Here is a 23,809-nt window from a genome sequence, read left to right on the forward strand (position 1 = left end):
GAAGTAAGCATAACAGGATACAGACATAGTCATCATGATGAAATGAAGACAAGCACAGAGTACAGAAAGCGTAAACACAGGATAACACAAGATGAAGACAAACAGACTGAAGAAATTGAACTGAGGAAATTGAGAAAGTCTTCAGTCAAAGTCTTCAAACACAGATATGAACAATCACTCAACACAGTAATGAGGAAATGAAAGAGTTGAGGAAATAGAACCAGTAAGGTTGGTGAAGACAATGATTTGGTAGACCAGTTCCAACTGCTATCTCAGTTGTACGTCTGGTTGGAGCGGCTGAGTATTTAAACTCGAGGACACGCAGTCCCGGACACCCAGTCGCTGAGCACGCAGCTCAGGACACCAAGTCCTCACCGTATTCTCCTTGAACTAAGATCACACAGATCTTGTCCAATCACTCGTGGTAATTCTTCAGGCGACTTCCAAACCTTCACAGACTCGGTCACTCGGCGATCCACAATTCCTCTTGGATGCTCTAGACCATGACGCCTAACCGTCTGGAAGAAGCACAATCTTCAAAGGTAACAAGCGTCGGATCCACGCAGGATCAATCTCTTCAGTGATGCTCAATCACTTTGGGGTTTGTAGGTGTTTGGGTTTTTGGGATTTTCCTCACTCGATGATTTTCGCTCAAAGTCCTCGGAGGATGGGTTGCTCTCAAATGACAAATGTCAGTTTCTCTCGGAGCAGCCAACCAACTAGTGGTTGTAGGGGGCGACTATTTATAGCCTAGGGAGCAGCCCGACATGATAAGACATAAATGCCCTTGTCTGATATGACCGTTAGGTGGACAAGATATTTTGGGACAGCTGGCACACAACATAGCAACGGTCGAAAATTTGACTCTCAAATTCCTCAGGGCTATCATGTTCCTCACTGTGTAGGCAATCCGCACTGGCGAATTCCTAACTCCTTAGTCAGAACAAATTCCTCAGTGACCAGAAGAACTTTGTCTCTGTTACTGAAGAAAGTGACTGAACTATATGAGATTTCCAAAGGCTTCACTCGAAGGGTTTGGTATGTGTAGGATTTTGAGTTGAGCATCACTTGGAAATTTTTCCTTAGTATTTCCTCGACCCCCTTTAACAGTATGGTGTTTCCTATGACTCAAGAAAGAGAAAAACAAAACTATGAAAACGAAAGTCTTCAAGCTTCATATTCCTCACATGAATATCAAGTCTTCACGGATACACCTATTTCTTCACTTTCAAAGTCTTCATGAAACTCCTCAGAAATACCAAAGTCTTCAGTCGAAGATATGCATTTTTAGGGGTCGACTTTCTCTGTAAATATCAAACTCCTCATAGACTTATAGACCTGTGTACACTCACAAACACATTAGTCCCTTAACCTATAAGTCTTCAATACACCAAAATCACTAAGGGGCACTAGATGCACTTACAGTAGCGTCTTGTATTATTTGAGTCTTTGCTTGTTTTGATTTTTTAGTTTGTCATAATCATCCTTGCTGGTCACACCTATTTGAGAGATCCATAATGAGTCCACCATACCTATCTATATGCGGTATTTTCGTGACGTTCCAAGTAAATTTGTATGTGCCAACTCCAATTTTCAAAATGATTTGCCTTCTCGTGTGCCCTTACCGCTCAAGAAGTGGCACGGGATGGCCAATATTTTTCCATGTTAGATATGTTATTCTCAAGATGAGTGTTTATTCACTTGTCATTGCACGAGAGTATGGTCGGTAATAGGGATGCCCAATCCTGAAATGAAAAAGAAATTTACTTTATGTTGTTAATAATAAATTCCTTGGAAAGTGTTGGTATGGAAGGCACCCGTCGAAATGGCTAGCCATGGATTGTTAAAGAATGGTGAAAAAAGGAATAAACTTTATTTTATGTTTGGGAACCGCCTATGATGTATATAGCATGGAAAGTATTGGGAATTCTCGATCGTTTTCGTTGACTGGAAAAGCATGTCTATCAAAACAATTTTATCTCTCAATTTAAACTTTGAGCTCTGGCACCTCTACAAATCTCTTCTTCCCTCTGCGAAGGGCCTATCTATTTAGTTTTACGCAATTTTTATTTTTATTGAGTCTCCATCTTTTCTTATAAAAGCACCAACTAGGGAGCACTATGACATACTTGTGCATTGGATGTAGCTAATATTTGAGCATGTTTCATGAATGGATCAATGATTGAGCTTAATGGGCTAGGGATAGCTTTCTTTAGCATTGATATTTTGAAATACATGGTTGCTTATTGATATGCTTGAAAATTGAAGTCTTCATGTCAAATTATAAACTATTTCTTTGAATCATCTAAATTCCAAATGTCCATGCTACAAAGAAAAGAATATGTGATAAATATGATGGGTAGCATTCCACATCAAAAATTCTGTTTTTATCATTTACCTACTCGAGGATGAGCAGGAATTAAGCTTGGGGATGCTGATACGTCTCCAACATATCTATTTTTTATTGTTCCACCCTATTAAAGTATCATTCTTGGATGTTTTATACTCATTTACTAGCAACTTTATATCATTTTTTTGGGACTAACCTATTGACATAGTGTCCAGTGCCAGTTGTTGTTTTTTGCTTGTTTTTTTACTTCACAGAATATCAGTACCAAACGGATTCCAAATGCCACGAAACTTTTCAGAGATTTTTTCTGCCCATAAGACACCCAGGAGGCCCAAGAAGTGCACTAGAGGGGAACTATGGGGGGCACTAAACACCAGGGTGCGCCAGGCCCCCCAGGCGCGCTCTGGTGGGTAGTGGGGCCCACAGGCACCCCCTCCACCGTCCTCTGGCTCTATAAATACTCTAAAAATCCAAAAACCCTAGGGGAGTTGACGAAACACAATTCCAGCCGCCACAAGTTCTAGAACCACGAGATCCAATCTATAGGCCTTTTCCAGCACTCTGCCGGAGGGGTCAACGATCATGAAGGGGTTCTTCATCATCACCCTTGCCCCTCCGATGATGCGTGAGTAGTTTACCACAGACCTATGGGTCCGTAGGTAGTAGCTAGATGGCTTCTTCTCTCTTTTTGATCTTCAACACAATGTTCTCCTCGATGTTCTTGGAGATCTATTTGATGTAATGACTTTTTGCGGTGTGTTTGTTGGGATCCGATGAATTGTGAGTTTATGATGAGATCTATCCATGAATATTATTTGAGTCTTTGTTGAACTCTCTTATGCATGATTGTTTAGCCTCTTATTTCTTCTCTGAAACTTTAGTTTGGTTTGGCCAACTAGATTGATTTTTCTTGCCATGGGAAGAGGTGCTTTGTAATGGGTTCAATCTTGCGGTGCTCAATCTCAGTGACAGAAGGAGACATGACACGCATGTATCTTTGCCATTAAGGATAAAAAGATGGGATCTACTCCTACATGAATAGATCTTGTCTACATCATGTCATCGTTCTTATTGCATTACTCTGTTTTTCCATGAACTTAATACACTAGATGCATGCTGGATAGCGGTCGATGTGTGGAGTAATAGTAGTAGATGCAGACAGTGGTCGGTCTACTAATCTTGCATGTGATACCTATATACATGATCATTGCCTTGGATATAGTCATAATTATTTGCTCTTCTATCAATTGCCCAACAGTAATTTGTTTACCCACCGTATGCTATTTTCTTGAGAGAAGCCTTTAGTGAAATCTACGCCCCCGGGTCTATTTCCTACCATATTATTTTCAGATCTATTTATCCAAAAATTCAAAAATACCTTGCTGCACTTTTTCTTTACTTATTTTATTTTGTGTTTTTGCTAGATCTATTTATCCAATCTCATACAATTTAATCTATCTCAATACTGAGGAGGGATTGACAACCCCTCTTATGCATTGGGTTGCATGTTTTTGAGGTTTGTGTGTAGGTGTTTTTCACATAGTGTTGTTTGGTTCTCCTACTGGATAGATAACCTAGGTTTCATAACTGAGGGAAATACTTACTGTTGTTGTGCCGCATCATCCTCTCCTCTTTAGGGAATTACCAATGCAGATACAAGAAATCAATGTGCATAGCCATACCTGTTCTATCTCGTTCTACTTTGATTCGACAAAACAAGGAACTTTGAGGTGATTCTTTTCCGCACTTTTTAAGGGTATATCACATCTTTTAACTATGCCAAATATGTTGATAGTTGGAACTAGTGAAAGTATGAATCCCGGGCCTTATTTTTAAATATTGAAACTCCCTTTTGCTACATGTCACCTTGTTGTCTTTATTTATTGTGAAAATATAAAAATATTGTTACCATCTAAAATATCAATCTATCATCCAAATTATCAACCTATTCATCGAACTAGTGCACCTATACAATTAGCAACTGTATTAGGTGTGTTGGGGACAGAAGAGCCTGCTTGTATTTGATTGCAGGGTTGTTCTGAGAGGGAGGTTAAAAGTGTGTTATATCGACTAGAGGGGGGGGGGTGAATAGGTGATTTTTAGGAATTCTTCACTGAGGAATTTGCCGGTGAGGAAATTCCTTAGCGAAGAACTACTAGCAGCGGAATAAGTACTCAGAAGTAAGCATAACAGGATACAGACTTAGTCATCATGATGAAATGAAGACAAGCACAGAGTACAGAAAGCGTAAACACAGGATAACACAAGATGAAGACAAACAGACTGAAGAAATTGAACTGAGGAAATTGAGAAAGTCTTCAGTCAAAGTCTTCAAACACAGATATGAACAATCACTCAACACAGTAATGAGGAAATGAAGGAGTTGAGGAAATAGAACCAGTAAGGTTGGTGAAGACAATGATTTGGCAGACCAGTTCCAACTGCTGTCTCAGTTGTATGCCTGGTTGGAGCGGCTGAGTATTTAAACTCGAGGACATGCAGTCCCGGACACCCAGTCGCTGAGCACGCAGCTCAGGACACCAAGTCCTCACCGTATTATCCTTGAACTAAGATCACACAGATCTCGTCCAATCACTCGTGGTAATTCTTCAGGCGACTTCCAAACCTTCACAGACTCGGTCACTCGGTGATCCACAATTCCTCTTGGATGCTCTAGACCATGACGCCTAACCGTCTATAAGAAGCACATTCTTCAAAGGTAACAAGCGTCGGATCCACGCAGGATCAATCTCTTCAGTGATGCTCAATCACTTTGGGGTTTGTAGGTGTTTGGGTTTGGGATTTTCCTCACTCGATGATTTTCGCTCAAAGTCCTCGGAGGATGGGTTGCTCTCAAATGACAAGTGTCAGTTTCTCTCGGAGCAGCCAACTAGCTAGTGGTTGTAGGGGGTGGCTATTTATAGCCTAGGGAGCAGTCCGACATGATAAGACATAAATGCCCTTGTCTGATATGACCGTTAGGTGAATAAGATATTTTGGGACAGCTGGCGCGCAACACAGCAACGGTTGGAAATTTGACTCTCAAATTCCTCAGGGCTATCATGTTCCTCAATGTGTAGGCAATCCGCACTGGCGAATTCCTAACTCCTTAGTCAGAACAAATTCCTCAGCGACCAGAAGAACTTCGTCTCTGTCACTGAAGAAAGTGACTGAACTGTATGAGATTTCCAAAGGCTTCACTCGAAGGGTTTGGTAGGTGTAGGATTTTGAGTTGAGCATCACATGGAAAATTTTCCTTAGTATTTCCTCGACCCCCTTTAACAGTACGGTGTTTCCTATGACTCAAGAAAGAGAAAAACAAAACTATGAAAACGAAAGTCTTCAAGCTTCATATTCCTCGCATGAATATCAAGTCTTCACGGTAACACCAATTTCTTCACTTTCAAAGTCTTCATGAAAGTCTTCAGAAATACCAAAATCTTCAGTCGAAGATATTCATTTTTAGGGGTCGACTTTCCCTGTAAATATCAAACTCCTCATAGACTTATAGACCTGTGTATACTCACAAACGCATTAGTCCCTTAACCTATAAGTCTTCAATACACCAAAATCACTAAGGGGCACTAGATGCACTTACAATCTCCCCCTTTTTGGTGATTGATGACAATATAGGTTAAGTTTTCAACGGGGATAAAGATGTGAAGTGTAAGTGCTGATATTGAGGAATTTGAATGCAAGATATAGAAGAACTCCCCCTGAAGATGTGCATAGTGAGGAATTTGCTTTTGAAGCAATGCACACTTGAAGAGTTGAATCATGGAGATCTACCCCTATATCTTGTAATTCATACATGCATTTGACATATGATATGAAGAATTTGAAATGCATGATGAAATATGGTGCCTGATGAAATTCAGCATGCATGCAGTAACATTAATGTGGAACAGGCATGCAGAATAACATATCGAGAGTATCAAAGCACAGTGCATCAAAAGTATCAGGGCACCATCGGGTTTAAGATTACAACTTGATCCAATAAAGTTTCAAAAGAATGAGAGTTGTAACTTAGCAAAAATAAACGCCCATATAATAGACCCGCTTGAAGACTAACTCAAATTTCTCCCCCTTTGTCATCGAATGACCAAAAGGATCGAAACTGAGGACTAACGCCCCTGAAGAATTATCAAGTTGATGGAGGAGCACTAGCGTTGTTGGGGTCGGTTGTTGTAGTAGGGCCTGCCGCAGTGTCGTCCAAGTCTTCATTTTCATCAGTCTCGCGAGATGAAGAATAGGAGCTGGCCACCAAGGAAGGAACTTTGACCTTCTTGAATTTCTTCGGTGGAGGTGCAGACCAGTTAAATTCTTCCTTGAGACCCATATTCTTCAGATCTGCAGCACTGTAGATATGAGAGAGAACAACCCAGGTATGGTTGAAGGTTTCATGGAGGTAGTATTGGTTTTTCTTCACTGCATTGTGTGTTGAGGTCATGTTGTGAAGAATTGAACCAAACTGACGCTTGACCCATTTATGATTGCGATCAACCTTCTGATGAAGACTGAGGAGTAAGTCACGATCAGTGATCACCCCGGGAGCTGTGGCTTGAGGATTTTTCTTGGCGGCAGAGTCATGTGTGGTAGAGTCATCATTGGTGGAGTAGGATGCAGCCTTGCAAAATTGACCATCCAATGGACGAATTCCTTCATCTATCACAGCAGTTGCCTTTCCTTTGTCATCAATTGAGGAATATGTCTATTTGAGGACTTCAATCGGAGGCAAGTAGCTGCCATGGTTCAAAGTGTCAGCTTTGTAATTCAGTGAAGCCCTTGTCCTGATGAATCTCATAATTCATGGTGCATAAGGCTTCAGCTCAAATTGTAACGCCCCGGATCCGATGCGCCAGGTGTCTGCCAGTTATTCGACTTCGTTGCCATGTCATGTGCTTGCATGTTGCATTTTATCATGTCATCATGTGCATTTCATTTTGCATACGTTTTCATCTCATGCATCCAAGCCTTTTCCCCGTTGTCCGTTTTGCGATCCGGCACTCCTATGCCCTCCGGCGTCCCCCTTTTGTCTCCTATTGTGAGAGGGTGTTAAACTTTCTCGGAATGGCCCGAGGTTTGCCAAGCGGCCTTGGTATAGCATCGGTAGACCGCCTGTCAACTTTCGTGCCATTTGGAGGTCGTTTGATACTCCAACGGTTAACCGGGTAACCGTAAAGCCCCTCTCTCTTTGCAGCCCAACACCCCTTCCAAAGTGGCCCAAAATCCATCTAACTCCCCTCCATGCTCTCGCTCGTTCGATCACGATCGTGTGGGCGAAAACCGCTCCTCTTTTGGACTCTCATAGCTCCCAGAAATCTATAAATAGGTCCTCCCCCTCCATTTTCGCGGATGAATCCCCCAAACCCTAAAAAAATCGCCCTCCGCCGCCACCGGACGCGTCCGCCCCATGCCGAACACGTCCGCGCCCGCGCCCGCAGCCAATCGTGGCTTGCCACGTGTCCTCGCCGCCGCCGTTCCCACCGCGCGTTGCCGCGGGCCCGCGAAGCCCGTCCGCGGCCCTCCCGGGCCCGAGGAGCCCGCCTCGCCCGCGCCGCAGCCCGGGATCGCTGCGCCGCCACCGGCAGCCTCGCCCCGCCGCCAGGATCTGCCCGCCGCCGCTGGCCTCTGCCTCCGCCTCCGTCCTGCCCCGCCGCCGGTGCGCCCGCCGCTGCCATCTCCCCGCCGCCGCCGTCTAGGCCCCGCCCCCGCATCCTGCGGGCGCCCGAGCCCCGCCGCCCGTCGTCCGCCGCCTTGCGCCGCCCGAAGGAGTGCGCCGCCGCCGCGACCATCTCCGCCTCCGGCCGGGCGCCCCCCCGCGCCGCGGCGCCGCGCCTCGCCGCGCCCCGCCGTCCGCCTCCCGCCGGCGTGCCGCGCCGACCCCGCCGCCCGGTGGCCGCGCCATCCCGCGCCTCCCCGGCCTCTCCCTCGCCCCCGGCTCGCCGCCTCGCTGGAGTAGCTCGCCGGAGCTCCTCCGTCGGCGGATCTGGAAGAGATGGATCAGATCCACCACCTCGCCCATCCAAACGCCTCCGCCCGTCCCGGATCTCTCCGTCCCGAAACGTCCCCGTCCACTTTTCCGCGGAGGTGAAATTCCACTAAGTCCCTGAATCTGTGTAATTTTCATGCCATGTTCTTCGCATTGTATCTCTGCATCCGTAGCTCCGTTTCGTGCGTGTAATATGTCAAATTGTTCGACTCAACAAGTACTTCATTTCATTCCATTGCATCATATTCATTTGATGTCATCTTGATGCCTAAATCATTGTTGTAAGAGTGCTTCATGATGTTGTCTGATGTCTGTTAACAGAACGAGCTCATTTGTCATTTTTGCCATGATTGATGTGTGCATCCTATGAGGTTGATGTCTACATGTGTTTTGAACTATGCCATGTCTTCTTTATAGAGGTGCTTACCATGTAGTTTTGTGATCAATGTGGTGACTAGCACAAGCATGCAAACTAGGTTTCGTAATGTTGCTGATTTTAGTCCCTGTTCTGCTGTTATTTTGATGCCATGTAAACTGGATGCTACAGAGAGATCCATGCATATTTTGAGATACTTCAGTAAGGATGTTTTGAACATGTGGTTATTGTCTATCCATTCATGCCTGTGGTTGCAATTATGGAGTAGTCTAGCATGTCATTTTAGTGCTCTACTTTTGCTTCAAAATGTTTCCTGGCAGATTGTTTACATGTTATTCAATTTTGCCAAGGTTGTTGTAGTTGATCCTTACATGCTATGAACTTGTTCTTGCCTTGGTTAGCTTCATAAACATGCCTTCTTGCTGATGCTATGCTTATCTTGTCATGCAATGACTTGTGGTGAGTGATTCGAGCTTGTTAAGTAGGTACTCGCTGTTGCTGTTTTGATAGGCGGAATCTGTTATTTCGTGATGCTATGTAAACCTGCTTCTACAAATCATTCTATGCATAATCTGGAGATGTCCACTAAATATGTTTTGTTCTACATGTCATGCTCTATCCATCCATGCCCCTGGTTGCATTTATAGCCTCCTCTAGCTTGTTCATATCTTGCTCTAAAGTTGCTTGATAATGTTGCTGTCAGCCTGTTAACATTAAGTTCAGTTGTTGCCATGTGTTTTCCTAGTGTTCCATGCACCCTATGAACTTGCTATTGCCATGCTTAACTTCACAAACATGTCTTCTTATTGTTGGTTTCCTTGCCATGCCATGTATTGCTCTGTATGAGTTGCACAAGCTCACCAACATGCCTTCATAATTCTGTTTCTGCCATGTTTGAATCTGTATTATAACTTGCTATGTTTACATGGGTGCCATCATATTTTCTGTTCCTTTTTGGCTTATGGTCAGTAAGGGACTTTTGATCTATGCATTTAGTAGGTTCATTCCATGCCTTTGTTTGCCATTATAAGTTCCTGTAACATGTTGTTTGATAGCTCTAAACATTGCAACCTGATGTTATTTTCTGCAAAGTCTGAACTGTTATTATTTGCAATCTTTCCATGTGTGTTTGAGCATGTTCTAGTAGTTTCTGGAGATAGCTCAGTGTTCATGTTTTGTTATGCTTTACCTATACATCATGCCCATTCCTTTTGTTTTTATGTTGAGATGATGTAGAATGTTGTTTTGATGCTTGCAATATGCGTAGTTGCTGTTTTGGACAGATTGTTGCTATAACTTGTTTAGTGTGTGTGTGTGTTGAACCGTTGCTTCGTTTTGAGTGTGCTCTAGATGAAACTTGCTTGATTTTGCATGTAGTTTCATATTATCATGTTGCATCCTTGTTTTGAGGTGTTTGCTTGATGTTTGGGTGCATTTTGCATCAATGCCATGTTTGACTTGTTTTGCTCATACCTTCTAGGCCGTAGCTCCGAATTAAATGAACTTTATATGAAACTTGACTAGAATCTCGTGTAGATCATCTTGGTGCATTTTAACTTGCTGTTTAACCACTTTAACATAATGTTTATTCAGATCTGGACCAATTTCGAAATATGCATATGAGGACTTACCGGAATTGTTATATGTTGTTCCCGGCCTCATTTAAACTTGCCTTGATGTGTTGCTCTTGTTTGCATCATCCCTTGCCATGAGTAGCTTCATGTAGTTTTGTCTTGCATCATGCTTGTTGTGCATCATGTCTTATTCATGTGTGGTGTGTTTACCATGTTGTGTGCTTCTTTTCGATAGTTCCTGTTTCATTGCGATCGTGAGGATTCGTTCGTCTACGCTTGGTTCGGCTTCATCCGTTCATCTTCTTCATGGACTCGTTCTTCTTCCTAGCGGGATTTCAGGCAAGATGACCGCTACCCTGGATCTCACTACTATCATTGCTATTCTAGTTGCTTCGTTCTATCGCTATGCTGCGTTACCTATCACATGTTCTTCAAGCCTCCCCAAATTGCCATGAACCTCTAACCTTTGATACCCTTCCTAACAAACCGTTGCTTGGCTATGTTACCGCTTTGCTCAGCCCTCTTATAGCGTTGCTAGTTGCAGGTGAAGTTGAAGATTTCTCCATGGTGGACAGGATTTTGTTGGAATATCACAATATCTCTTATATTAATAATGCATCTATATACTTGGTAAAGGGTGGAAGACTCGGCCTTTTGCCTGGTGTTTTGTTCCACTCTTGCCGCCCTAGTTTCCGTCATACCGGTGTTATGTTCCTGGATTTTGCGTTCCTTACGCGGTCGGGTGATTTATGGGACCCCCTTGACAGTTCGCTTTGAATAAAACTCCTCCAGCAAGGCCCAACCTTGGTTTTACCATTTGCCTCACCACCACCTATCCCTTTCCCTTGGGTCGGCCAACCCGAGGGTCATCTTTATTTTAGCCCCCCCGGGCCAGTGCTTGTCTAAGTGTTGGTCCGAACCGAGCCGCCTGCGGGGCCCCCTCGGGGCAACTCGAGGTCTGGTTTTACTCGTAGCCTGTCTCATCCGGTGTTGTCCTGAGAACGAGATATGTGCAGCTCCTATCGGGATTGTTGGCGCATCGGGCGGCTTTGCTGGTCTTGTTTTACCATTGTCGAAATGTCTTGTAAACCGGGATTCCGAGTCTGATCGGGTCTTCCTGGGAGAAGGTATATCCTTCGTTGATCGTGAGAGCTTATCATGGGCTAAGTTGGGACACCCCTGCAGGGTATAATCTTTCGAAAGCCGTGCCTGCGGTTATAGGCAGATGGGAATTTGTTAATGTCCAGTTGTAGATAACTTGACACCAGATCCGAATTAAAACGCATCAACCGCGTGTGTAGCCGTGATGGTCTCTTTTCGGCGGAGTCCGGGAAGTGAACACGGTTTTTGGGTTATGTTTGACGTAAGTAGGAGTTCAGGATCACTTCTTGATCATTGCTAGCTTCACAACCGTTCCGCTTGCTCTCTTCTCGCTCTTATTTGCGTATGTTAGCCACCATATATGCTTAGTCTCTGCTGCAACCTCATCACTTTACCCCTTCCTTTCCCATTAAGCTTTGCTAGTCTTGATACCCATGGTAATGGGATTGCTGAGTCCTCGTGGCTCACAGATTACTACAACAACAGTTGCAGGTACAGGTTATGCGATGATCATGACGCGAGAGCGATGTTACTTGTTTTGGAGTTCTTCTTCTGCTTCTTCTTCGATCAGGGGATAGGTTCCAGGTCGGCAGCCTGGGCTAGCAGGGTGGATGTCGTTTGAGTTTCTGTTTGTGTTTCATCCGTAGTCGGATGTTGCTCTCATGTATTGTGATGTTGTATTCATGTGGCATTGTATGCCTCTTGTATGTATCCCCATCTATTATGTAATGTTGATGTAATGATATCCACCTTGCAAAAGCGTATCAATATGCGGTTCTATCCTTGGTGGGACCTTCGAGTCTCTTTAGGATAGTATCGCATATTGGGCGTGACACAAATGGTGACATAGCAATATTTGCCAGAGTCCACATGAAGAAGTCATGGAAGTTGACGGGAACGCCATGAATGATATTGAAAAGCATGTTCTTCATGATGCCAATGACCTCTTCATCATTTGAGTCGTGGCCTTTTATAGGACTCATTGTCTTCGATAGAATGCGATAGACAGTCTGGGGCACATACATTAATTCCTTGGCGAGGAATTTGGTTCGAGGAGCCTGCCCTGGCTTCAATGGCTTCATCAGCACTTTCATGAAATGATTTGAAAGTTCAGGTTCACTGTAGACACAACGAGCACCGTCAAGGGGAGGACTGAGTGGGAGGGCACGAAGCAATTCAGTTGCTGGTGCCTTGTAGTGAGTATTTTCAGACATCCAGTCCAACACCCATGAATTCACATCTTCAGAGTTTCCTATGATGTGCAGCGTTGCATAGAATTGAAGAATGAGTTCTTCATTCCAGTCACAGATGTCAGTGCAAAAATTTAATAGTCCAGCATCCTGAAGAACACTGAGGACTCGTTTGAAGCACGACAGAGACTCCATGTCTACATGAGGAATGTGTTCATGATCGAAGACTTTGTCTTTGTTGAACAGTACTGAGGAATAGAAATTTGCTTGACTTGCTGTCCAGAAACGCCTCTTCATTATGCGAGAAGAGCCATAGGGGTTATAGTCAGTGAAGAACACATGCTCGCTGAAGAAATCTTCAGCCTTGAACTTTTGCTTCTTTGAGAATGGATCCGTTGGCTTGGGCACTGGAGTGTCAGTGAGTTGCATCACAACCTCTGGAATCGCAATCTCAGGTTCTTCAGGCTGAGGAATTTCCGGTTCCTCTTCAGTAGCAGGCTGCGTGTTCAAGGGTTCAATGACAATAGCTTCTTCAGCACAAGCGGCTGGAATGTCTTCATCTACAGACGAAGTGGGATGAGTTTCTTCAGAGCCCATTTGAACAGTTGGTGCAGGGGACTGAGGTATTTGTTGAAGTGGGGTGAAGAGTGGAGTATTGGGGTGCTGACTTTCCCAAAAGTCATCATTCATCACTGGCGTTGTGCAGCCAATGTCCACGTCTTCATCTTCAATTTCTTCAATGCCAGCCTCTTCAGCAGTGAACTAAAGCATTGGCGAGGAAGCAACAGGTGTTGAAGGGATCGCATCCACTTCAATTTCTTCATCAACCTGCTCTGACGAAGCAGCAGATTGAGGTTCTTCATTAGATCCTCTTGGGATCACATATTCCTCACCAAAAGGAACAAGGTCCATTGATGACATGGTGGAAATTGGAACACCATCAATTGGATTCTCGATAGAACTTGTCAGAGGCTTCATCTTCTTTGGAGCTGAAGATTCTGAAGCACTGGATGCTTTCCTTTTCTTCACTGCAGCTTGCTCTGCAGCCTTGGTCTTTATCACATCTGATGCAGATGGAAGAATAGGAGTTGGTGTAGGCGTAGGAGGAGCTGAGGAATCTGGTTGAATTTCCTCAGGCGCAACTGATGCAGATGCCCTGACATTTTCAGTTTGTTCAGGCGCACCACTAGTGGATGCCGTGACAATTTCTTCAGCGGCTGGAATGGAGTCATCAGCCCTGGCACTAGCATTTTCTTCAGTAGCCTGAATGTCATCAGCGGTGCTGGCATGTTCTTCAGTTGGCTGAGCAGATGCTTCAGCATGAGGAATTTCTTGTTGCGATGGGGCTGCAACATTTGTGAATTTCTCAATCAGTTTCACAAACCTGACTTTGGCTCCTTGCCAATCAGCATAGTAAGCATTTAAGTCATTGCTGAGGGTTTTGATTTCAGCTTGGATCTTGAGGAGTTCATCAGGTGTCATACTGACAACGTTATTCTTCAGGAACTTCTCTTTTCTGAACTGAGTCTTCTTGATTTTCCTGGCCTTCTCAAATTTCCATTTCTCTTCGGTGATGAAATGGGTTAGCATGTGACTTTGACCAGGAGTCAACTTGAAATCAGGCATAGGAGTATTTGGATCCTTGTGCCAGATATCAATGTAATCAAGGATCGCCCTTGGATCCAAAATGAGTGGCACATTTGTGCCTTTGGCTCTAGTAGCCCTTTCTTGTCGGTCTCTGATGATTTCTGCAAGTTCATCATCATCAGCTTCATAGTCAGATGGCACGTGGAAAGCAACCTATTTCTTCTTCGGACTTGGCCGAGTACCTCGACCAGCCATTGCCTTAGTCTTCAATAGAGTGGGGCCTGATGAAGATTTTGATGCAGCTGAGGAACTTGCTGAGGCACCAGAGGCAATAGGGATGCCTGTTGTCCTTTGGCATGTTGCCAGATGTACAGGTGTTGAGGACTTTGCCGGAGCAACTGAGGACTTTGGAGGAGGAGCAGTGGATGGTACTGGCCGTGAGGGCTTTGAAGATTCTTGCCGCGAGGGCATTGCTGAGGAACTTGTCCGTGAGGGCATAGTTGGTGAAGCACTTGGCTTGTGAGCAGGCTTCTTTGCCATTGATTTCTTTGGCTTGACAGAGGCCTCAGTGGCAGTAGCAGCAGCAGAGTCTTCATTGAATTTCCTCACTGCTTCTTTAGCTTGTCTCGCCAACTTAGCTTGGCGCTTGGCCCATTCTTCAGGAAAATCCTCACCACGCTTGATGCTGGTGGGGTCAGCTTTTTGGCCAGGTGCCAATGGAGCTCTTGGGCATGGAGGATTAAGTGCGAATTTCTTCATATACTTTGGAGTCACATATCTGTACTCCCTCCATTCTCTTGCCCATCTTTGTTCAATCTTCTATATGCGCACCTTGCGCTGAGTTTTGGTTTCTTTTCCATACTTAGCCTCATCAGGTGTGCAGTAATCAGCATAGAGGTCCTCAGGGATTTCAAAAGCAGTCATGACCTCTGGCTTCTTTCCTCCTTTCTGCGGCCTCTTACCATCAGCCATATTCTTCAGATGAGGAATTTGAACAATCGAATTTTCTGAAGAAGTATGCAACTTTTCTTCGAGGAACGCTGCAAATGAGTTAGGTTGATGAGAACCTAGTGATTCAGCAGCGGACATGTGCACCTGCGAATAGAGTATAGTTGCAAGGAATTTGGAGAGGTCATATGCGTTCTCAGAAGGTTTTTCAAAAAGAACAAGTTTGGGGAATTTAACCAGATGAGCCTTGAAGAATTTCACTAAGTGTTCTTTGTCTTAGGTTCCAGAGTTGTATAGATCAAAGATCCACACAATTGAGGAATCTTGAAGAAAAACGATGCTTAGAGAAACGAATCAAGAACAGATGACTAGTGAGGTGTTTTTTGTGTGTGAGGATTTGAAGAATAAAACACCTTTGAAGATTTTGTTGTGAAATTTCGAATCAAAAGGGGTAGTAAATGTAACTTTTAATTACCCTGTGTGAAGAACATGACGAACTGAGAAGTAGAACAGTGAAGTTCGTCGGTGTAGATCTTCCAGGCCCTAACTTGGTGGAGGAAGACAGCTACAGCGGCGACGGAGTGAAGATTTCCGCGGTCGGCGTGAGTACGACGGCGACGAGGTCGAGGCAGTGAAGCTCTTCCTCACCGGCGACGATGGAGTAGCGGCGGCACTTGGGTTTGAGGAGCTCGAGCGAGAGAGAGAGCGGTCGAGCGGAGTAAAGGAAGTGAGGAAGGGATGAGGGGGTATTTATAGTTGCAGTGAAAAACTGTTCGCCCGAAGATTTTGGACGAACCTGCCCCTGACCCTTCTCCTTCGCTTGACATGTGTTACCCACGTACTGAGGAGTGAAGATCGTGTTAGATCGTGGGTGAATAGATAAATCTTTCGTGGGATCCGGAACGGATTGAGCGGTAAAACCGAGAATTTTGGATAAGATTAGTTTTAAAGTTTCGTTCGCAAATTATTCAGCTGTCAAGGACATAGTAAAGATTTTGAATGAGTTTCAAATAGAACGCACATGAAGAATTTGTGAATAGATTGGGTTGAGTATAGCATAGAGGGGGAAGGGTCCGATCACATTCACTTAGCATAGAAATGCAACTTGAAGAAATAGCCATAAGTGAATGCTGTAGAGGACATAAACTCACACACACACACACACACACACACACACACACACACACACACACACACATATATATATATATATATATATATATATATATATATATATATATAGTCAATGAAGAAAAACGACGGAAATATTGAAGATTTTGCAAAGTTGAAGAATTTGAAAAACTGAAGAATTTCAAAACTGAGGAATTTCAAAAATGAAGATTTTCAACTTTGGTGGTGGCGTGACCCACCGTATAAGAATGATGATTTCAGACACCGCGTACAATTGTCGTAGGGTTCTGAGAATCAAATTCTTCATTAATTTCTTCACACTTAGAGTGTTATTCTTCATTGATTGAAGAAAAACGTTTCTTCATGTGTTGCACATCTAAGTCATCAATTTTGCATAAGTGTCAGGATGTGTGTCCTTTTTCAAAGAACATTCGAAGATTCTAAGATATTTAGCTCACACCGCAACTTGCTAAATCTCTTCTCATCCAAGGGCTTTGTGAAGATATCTGCTAGCTGTTCTTCAGTCTTCACGTGCTCGATGGAGATTTCGCCCTTCAACACATGATCACGAAGAAAATGATGACGAATCTGTATGTGCTTTGTCTTCGAGTGCTGAACTGGGTTGTGAGCAATCTTGATGGCACTCTCATTGTCACAGAGGAGAGGCACATTCTTCACGTTGATGCCGTAGTCCTTGAGGGTTTGCTTCATCCATAGCAGTTGAGCACAGCAAGAACCAGCAGCAATGTACTCAGCCTCTGCGGTAGAGAGTGATACGCATTTTTGTTTCTTTGAGGACCAACAGACCAAAGATCGTCCGAGGAAATGACAAGTACCAGATGTTGACTTGCGGTCCACACGATCACCAGCATAGTCAGAGTCAGAATATCCAATGAGATCAAAAGTAGAGCCCTTGGGGTACCATAATCCTAGTGTTGGTGTGTGAGCTAGATATCGAAGAATATGCTTCACAGCCTTATGGTGTGATTCCTTCGGTGCAGCTTGAAATCGGGCACACATGCAAACACTAAGCATTATATCTGGCCTAGATGCACATAAGTACAATAAGAGCCAATCATGGAGCGGTATACCTTGTGATCGAAGTCAATACCATTTTCATCAGTGCATAGATGGCCATTTGTGGGCATAGGAATTTTGACGCCTTTGCAGTCTTGCATGCCGAATTTCCTCAGAACTTCCTTGAGGTATTTCTCCTGAGATATGAATATACCATTGTGCTGTTGACGAATTTGAAGACCTAAAAAGAATTTCAACTCTCCCATCATAGACATTTGATATTCTTCACTCATCATATAGGCAAATTCATCACTATAACGTTGGTCAGTACAGCCAAAGATAATATCATCAACGTATATTTGGCACACAAACAGTTCACCATCATAAGATTTAGTAAAGAGAGTAGGGTCGAGTGAACCGGGTGTGAAGCCATTCTTCATGAAGAATTCCTTCAAAGTGTCATACCACGCCCGAGGGGCCTGCTTGAGGCCATACAGGGCCTTGTTAAGTCTGAAGACTTTGTCAGGATTCTTTGGATCTTCAAAACCTGGGGGTTGAGCAACATATACTTCTTCCTCAAGCTTACCATTGAGGAATGCACTTTTCACATCCATTTGTTGTAAGATAATATTATGATGGTTAGCATAAGCAAGTAATATGCGAATAGCCTCAAGTCTAGCAACAGGTGCAAAAGTTTCATCGAAATCAATTCCTTCAACCTGTGTGTAGCCTTGAGCTACAAGTCGTGCCTTATTCCTCACCACAAGGCCATTTTCATCTTGCTTGTTGCGGTAGATCCACTTTGTGCCGATGATATTATGCTTGCGAGGATCTGGACGTTTGACCAGTTCCCAGACATTGTTGAGCTCGAACTGATGTAATTCTTCTTGCATGGCCTGAATCCACTCAGGCTCCAGAAATGCTTCATCTACCTTAGTGGGCTCTGTAATAGAGACAAAAGCATAGTGCCCACAAAAGTTAGATAAATGTGAAGCTTTTGAGCGTGTGAGAGGACCTGGCGCTCGAATGTCATCGATGATCTTTTCAACTTGCACTTCTTTTGCAATGCGAGGATGAGCTGGTTGTCGTTGAGGAATTTGATCAGCATTTTCTTCAGCACCATTTCTTCATTTCATCAGGTGCACCAGCTCGATTTTCTTCACGTTCTGGAATGAATTCTTCAACAGATTCTTCGGTAGGAATAACATCCTCAGTAGCCTTGAACTTGATAGACTCATCAGGTTCTGGTTCATCTATCACATAAGGTAGGTGCTCTCTTTGCGAGCCATTAGTTTCATCGAACCGCACATCTACAGTTTCAACAACCTTGTGAAGAACGTTGTTGAAGACTCTAGGTGTGCGAGTCCTTTCTGTAACCAAGCATAAAACCTTCATGTGCTTTCGGTGCAAATTTAGCATTGTGATGAGGATCTCTAATCCAACATTTAGCACCGAAGACTTTGAAGTAACTCACATTGGGTTTCTTGTCAGTGAGGAGCTCATAGGCAGTCTTCTTGAAGAATTTGTGAAGATATACCTGATTGATGATGTGGCACGCAGTATCAATTGCATCAATCCAAAAACGATGAGGCGTTTTGTATTCATCAAGCATAGTGCAAGCCATTTCAGTGAGGGTTCTGTTCTTGCGCTCCACGACACCATTCTGCTAAGGAGTATAAGGAGCTGATAACTCATGAGTAATACCAAGTTCATCAAGATAGCCATCAAGACCGGAATTCTTGAACTCGGTCCCATTGTCAGTTCTGATGTGCTTGATCTTCACACCAAAGTTGGTTGAAGCCCTCGAGCAAAATCGTTTGAAGATTTCCTGCACTTCATGTCTGTAAGTGACAATGTGTACCCATGTGTAACGAGAATAGTCATCAACAATAACAAAACCATATAGAGATGCATCATTCGAAACAGCAGAATAATGATTAGGACCAAAGAGATCCATGTGAAGTAATTCGAATGGACGAGTAGTGGTCATGATAGTCTTCGCTGGATGCTTGGCCTTGGTCATCTTTCCAGCTACACAGGCTCCACATAAGTGATCCTTGAGGAATTTAACATTCTCAATGCCAATGACATGCTTCTTCTTCGCAAGCGTGTTCAGGTTCCTCATGCCAGCATGACCAAGTCGTCGATGCCATAGCCAGCCTTCTGAAGCTTTTGCAAGTAAGCACATTGCTGGTTGTGGTCCTGTAGAGAAATCAACAATATACAGATCTCCTCTCCTAAAGCCTTCGAAGACTTTGGAATAGTCAGCTTCCATGATCACAACACATCGATATCTTCCAAAGACAACAACCATATCAAGATCACAAAGCATTGAGACAGACATGAGGTTGTATCCTAAGGACTCGACAAGCATGACTTTGTCCATGTGTCGATCCTTTGAGATCGCAACCTTACCTAGACCCAATACCTGACTTTTGCCTTTGTCAGCGAAGATGATGTGCTTCAGATGCGACGGTGTTAAGGGAGCATCCATCAATAGGTTCTTGTCACCAGTCATGTGATTTGTACATCCACTATCGAGAACCCACTCGTTGACTTTGGGCTGATCATCCTGCAGATGAATTAGTGCAACTTACGATCTCATATACTTCATCAGTGAAGAATATGATATCAAGTTCATCAGATGAATTTCATCAAACAGTAAAACAGATATTTCAGTATGAGGACGTGTGAAATGAAAGTTCATTTCATCATGATTCGCCTGCGTCCTTTCAGGCATTTTGTCAGGCCTCCAGCAAATTCTTCAGACGTTAAGGCACGTCTGGAGACCTGACCCTGCATAAAAGATTAGTTCTTTTTCTTCACCACCCACATCTGAAGGGGTGGCAAACAGTTCATCACTCTGCGAGCACCATATGAGAAAGGTGGCATAGAGGCCAATCCATTTCGTTTCACATAAGAGGGGTTAGGGTAAGCATATGAATAAGCAGAGAAATTCTTCGAGGACTTATGAACATAATGATTTGAAGAATAATGCGCATATTCATAGCCCTTAGCTCTACCCTGCGAAACAGAGTTGTTAGCACGATGATGATCATATGAGGACTTTGATCCATTTGAGGAATTTGATCCATGTGAAGAATTAGGTCCATATGAAGAATTTGATCTGGGGTTCTTGTTCTTCACAGGTGGTGTCATGAGAACATTCACCTGAAGACTTTCAACATAACTTTTGGGAACCCAGATTTTCTTCATAGGGGAACCGTTCCTGCAGTTAGTCCCAACATATCTAGCAAATACTTCACCATTCTGATTTTTGAACAGTTTATAGTTGGAGTCAAATGACTCATCAGAAGAATGAGGAGATTCACATGTAAAGCCAGATAAGTTAGATGGATCAACTGGAGGTCCCTTTGCAGCAACCCATGAGGTTTTGGGGTACTGCTCAGGCTTCCAATATGTTCCATCAGCATTGAGTTTCCTCTCAAAGGCAATACCCTCTTTCCTAGGGTTTCTGTTGAGGATCTGCTTTTTGAGCACATCACAAAGAATCTGATGCCCTTTGAGGCTTTTGTACATGCCTGTCGTGTACAATTCCTTCAGCCCTGCATCATTAGTAGTACTAGCAATGTCCTCAGATGAGGAATTAGTGATAGCAGAGGCAGGTGAAGAATTTGTAACAGTTGAAGCATTTGAACATTCAGGTGAAGAATTAGCAGATTCACGTTCAATGCACTTTAAGCATGGAGGAACAAATTCTTCTTGAGTAGCGCTGATTTGTTGAGCAAGTAATGAATCACGATCCTTCTGAAGATCTTCATAACTCACTCTTAACTTCTCAAGATCTTGCTTTCTTTGAAGAAATTCATAAGAAAGCTTCTCGTGATCAGATAAGAGAGTGTTATGATGACTTTGAAGATTGTCAAACTTAGACTGAAGTCTCTGAAGATTTTCAGTTAAGTCTTTAGTGCGGTCCATTTCATCACCCAACATATCATCACTTTTGTCTAGCATGTTTTGAAGTTTTTCAATAGCCCTTTGTTGTTTCACAGCAATCTTAGCAAGTTTAGAGTAACTGGGCTTAAGATTTTCATCAGATTCATCCTCACTAGATTCAGAGGAGGTGTATTTTGTTACCTTGGCACCTTTTACCATGAAGCAATAGGTGGGAGCGTAGTCATCATTGTCTTCATCAGCCTTGTTGGTGTGGTCAATTTCTTCAGAGTTGAAGATAGACTTGCTGACAAAAGCAGTAGCGAGAGCCAGACTCGCCACACCAGATTCTGACTCCTCAGATGCCTCCTCTTCGTCATGTTCCTCAGATTCAGCTTCAGAGTCCATTTCCTTGCCAATGAATGCCCGAGCCTTCTTGGAGCTGCTCTTCTTGTGAGATGAAGACTTCGAGGATTTTGATGATGAAGATTTCTTCTTCTTCTTAGCATCATCAGAACTGTAATCCTTGTATTTCTTCTTCTTTAACTCCTTTTCCCATTGAGGACAATCCTGAATATAGTGACCAGGATTCTTGCATTTGTGGCAAAGTCTTCTTTTATAGTCACTTGATGAGGAATCACTGCTTGAGGATTTTCCAAAGCGACCACGTCTTGAGAACTTCTGGAACTTCTTCACGAGCAGTGCTAGCTCCTGGCTCAATTCTTTAGGATCACCAAGGCTACTACCAGAGTCTTCACATTCAGATTCAGACACAGCCTTGGCCTTAAGGGCACGTGGTTTGCCATAGTTTGAACCATAGAGATCTCTCTTTTTAGCAAGCTGGAACTCATGAGTATTTAGCCTCTCGAGGATATCAGCGGGGCCTAGTGACTTGTAATCAGCTCGCTCTTGAATCATCAATCCTAGAGTATCAAATGAGGAATCTAGCGATCTCAGCAATTTCTTCACCACCTCATGGTCGGTGATGTCAGTGGCGCCAAGCGCTTGAAGCTCATTTGAGATGTCAGTGAGGCGATCGAAGGTTTGCTGGAAATTTTCATTGTCGAGTCTTTTGAAGCGGTTGAAGAGATTTCGAAGAACGTCAACACGAGAGTCACGTTGAGTTGAGACTCCTTCGTTTACTTTGGAGAGCCTATCCCAGATAAGCGTAGCAGTTTCCAAAGCACTCACTCTACCATACTGTCCTTTACTCAGATGGCCACATATAATATTCTTCGCTTGAGAATCAAGTTGCTTGAATCTCTTCACATCAGCAGCATTCAGAGAAGGTGTGACTGAGGGAACACCATTTTCCACAACGTACCAGAGATCGTTATCAATTGCTTCAAGATGCATTCGCATCTTATTCTTCCAGTAGGGGTAGTCCGTGCCATCGAAGGTAGGACACCCAGCGAAGACCTTGATCATACCTGCGGTCGACATAACTAGAACTCCAGGTGGTTAAACCAAAATCACACAGAACAAGGGAGTACCTTGCTCTGATACCAATTGAAAGTGCGTTATATCGACTAGAGGGGGGGTGAATAGGCAATTTTTATGAATTCTTCACTGAGGAATTTGCCGGTGAGGAAATTCCTTAGCGAAGAACTACTAGCAGGGGAATAAGTACTCAGAAGTAAGCATAACAGGATACAGACTTAGTCATCATGATGAAATGAAGACAAGCACGAAGTACAGAAAGTGTAAACACATGATAACACAAGATGAAGACAAACAGACTGAAGAAATTGAACTGAGGAAATTGAGAAAGTCTTCAGTCAAAGTCTTCAAACACAGATATGAACAATCACTCAACACAGTAATGAGGAAATGAAGGAGTTGAGGAAATAGAACCAGTAAAATTGGTGAAGACAATGATTTGGTAGACCAGTTCCAACTGCTATCTCAGTTGTACGTCTGGTTGGAGCGGCTGAGTATTTAAACTCGAGGACACGCAGTCCCGTACACCCAGTCGCTGAGCACGCAGCTCAGGACACCAAGCCTCACCGCATTCTCCCTGAACTAAGATCACACAGATCTCGTCCAATCACTCGTGGTAAGTCTTCAGGCGACTTCCAAACCTTCACAGACTCGGTCACTCGGCGATCCACAATTCCTCTTGGATGCTCTAGACCATGACGCCTAACCGTCTGGAAGAAGCATAGTCTTCAAAGGTAACAAGCGTCGGATCCACGCAGGATCAATCTCTTCAGTGATGCTCAATCACTTTGGGGTTTGTAGGTGTTTGGGTTTGGGATTTTCCTCACTCGATGATTTTCTCTCAAAGTCCTCGGAGGATGGGTTGCTCTCAAATGACAAGTGTCAGTTTCTCTCGGAGCAGCCAACCAGCTAGTGGTTGTAGGGGGCGGCTATTTATAGCCTAGGGAGCAGCCCGACATGATAAGACATAAATGCCCTTGTCTGATATGACCGTTAGGTGAATAAGATATTTTGGGACAGCTGGCGCGCAGCACAGCAACGGTCGGAAATTTGACTCTCAAGTTCCTCAGGGCTATCATGTTCCTCACTGTGTAGGCAATCCGCACTGGCGAATTCCTAACTCCTCAGTCAGAACAAATTCCTCGGCGACCAGAAGAACTTCGTCTCTGTCACTGAAGAAAGTGACTGAACTGTATGAGATTTCCAAAG

This window comes from Triticum aestivum, chromosome 3B (assembly GCF_018294505.1).
Source record: "Triticum aestivum cultivar Chinese Spring chromosome 3B, IWGSC CS RefSeq v2.1, whole genome shotgun sequence".
NCBI lineage: Eukaryota > Viridiplantae > Streptophyta > Magnoliopsida > Poales > Poaceae > Triticum > Triticum aestivum.